Here is a 2,108-nt window from a genome sequence, read left to right on the forward strand (position 1 = left end):
TTCATTTTGTTGATTGTTTCTGCTGCTATTCTGAGCCGTTTAGTTTGATATAGTTATACTTGTTTATTTTTTATTTTGTTTCTTGTGTGCTTTAGGGGTCATACTTAAGAAATCACTGCCAAGACTCATGTCAAGGAGCTTTTTCCTATTTTTCCCCCCTAAGGAATTTTATGGTTTCTAGGAGTTTTGTGATTTATGGTTTTCTATACTTAGGTCCTTAATCCATTTCAAGTTAATTTTGTGAGTAGGGTAAGACAAGGGTCTAATTTTACTCTTTTACATGTGAATATCCAGTTTCTAGTTTCCTAGAAATATTTCTACTAGTTTTTCTAATAATATTTATTTAAGCATTCTTGACTCCCTTGTCGAATTTGAGTTGATTTGATATATACATATATATGTTAATTCTGGGGCTCTCAGTTCTGTTCCATTGGTCTTTGTGTCTGTTTTATGCCAGTATCACACTGTTGCGATTACTATTGCTTTCTAAAATAGCTTCAAATCAAGAATGTGCTGTCTCTTGCTTTGGTCTTTCCTAGGATTCCTTTGTCTGTTCAGGGTCTTTTGTGATTCCATATAAATTTTACTAGTAGTTTCTCTACTTCTGTCAAAAAAAAAAAAAAAAGCCATTGAAATCTTGATAGGTATTTAATCTATTGATGGCTTTGGGTAGTATGGACATTTTAACCATACTAATTCTTCCAATCCCAATAAATATTGGCTATCTTTCCATTTAATTTGTGTCTTTGACTCTTCATCAGTATCTTATAGTTTTTAGTGTAGAGATTTTCACCTTCTGGTTAAATCTATTCCTAAGTATTTTACTGTTTTTGATGCTATTGTAAATGGGATTGTTTTCTTTGACTTTCAAATTAATCTATTGTTAGTAACAATAGTAGCATCAGTATGAAATGCTACTGATTTTTTTTTTTTTTTTCAGCACAAATCTATTAAATGGAGGTGGGCAGCAGATGTTCCACTGTGATTACTTAGTCCAGGGGCCTCTCAGTATTGTGTTGAGAAGAAGCCACCATCATTCTTTTGGGAGTAGCCTCCATTGGCAGCTGCAGTGTGAGGGGACACTATGGATCCCTGAATGCTGTGGATAGACTCCTTCTTAGGGTTGATCCAGTATCTGATGTTAGACCGGGAAGTGATGGAAGGTGGTGGAGGAGGGGGTAAAAGTTCTCCAGGGAATTGGGTCTTGATGATTCCATGGGTATCCTGGCTACTAGTCTCCTAGTGTAAGAGTATCTCACTTTTGTTCTTGAATGTCCCTGTGTGGTGGTTGTACAAGGCTGCTAAGTGGAAATCCAGGTCATCCTTTGGTATCTCAGGATCAAAAAAATAAACATCCTTCCTCACAGTGATTGTGGGAGTTGAGCTGAGCCAACTACAGGGTTCCTGTTGCTGAGCAAGGTGAGCTGGGTTCTCACATAGCAGTTTCTTGGAAGCCCGGAGTTTTCCCAGGTAGGTCTCAACGTTACCCAACGTAGGGTGCTAGAAAGGGTCTCAGGTGAAAGGCATGGTCAAATGCAGAGTGAGATGCTGGTGTGAGGGATGGAAAGCCTGCGCAGCCACACACAACCAAAATGCCACTCATTTTTGTATGTTAATTTTGTATCCGGCAACATAACAAATTTATTAATTAGATCTGTTTTTTGATGGAGTCTTCAGGATTTTCTAGATATAAATTACATGGTCTGCAAATAGAATACAATATGAAATAGAGACGATCTGGGTTTATTATAGTGACAATAACAAAGGGGAATGTTACATGAGGTAAAGTCTAGGAACTACTTGGTACAAGCTTCCAGGTGTCCCCATCGATTTGCATGGAGATGTTCTTACTACTCCCAACAGTGATATGAGAACACATGTGAGCATTCTCAATCAGGAAAGCTTGGTTGTGCTTTGGTATCCAGGGTTTTGATTGTGAGTCAGTCATGTAAGCTTGCAGTGCCCATGTGACTGACCTCAGCTACTCAGATTCTAGTCTAACTTCGCAGAAAGAAAACATTTATTCATCATAAGCCACATTTTAGGATAAACTTGCCAAATGATTGCAATATGGTCTCAGGCATAACAAAAAACTCTTATTAGGTAAA

At 37.8% G+C, this 2,108-nt stretch overlaps 1 pseudogene; it reads right to left on the bottom strand.

Moving 5' to 3' along the window:
* Nucleotides 1-1,005: 1,005 nt before the first annotated feature.
* On the bottom strand, nucleotides 1,006-1,527 carry LOC116866983 (annotated as a pseudogene).
* Nucleotides 1,528-2,108: the final 581 nt, after the last annotated feature.

This window comes from Lontra canadensis, unplaced genomic scaffold, assembly GCF_010015895.1.
Source record: "Lontra canadensis isolate GAN:19392208 unplaced genomic scaffold, GSC_riverotter_1.0 scaffold1, whole genome shotgun sequence".
In the NCBI taxonomy this organism is placed as follows: domain Eukaryota; kingdom Metazoa; phylum Chordata; class Mammalia; order Carnivora; family Mustelidae; genus Lontra; species Lontra canadensis.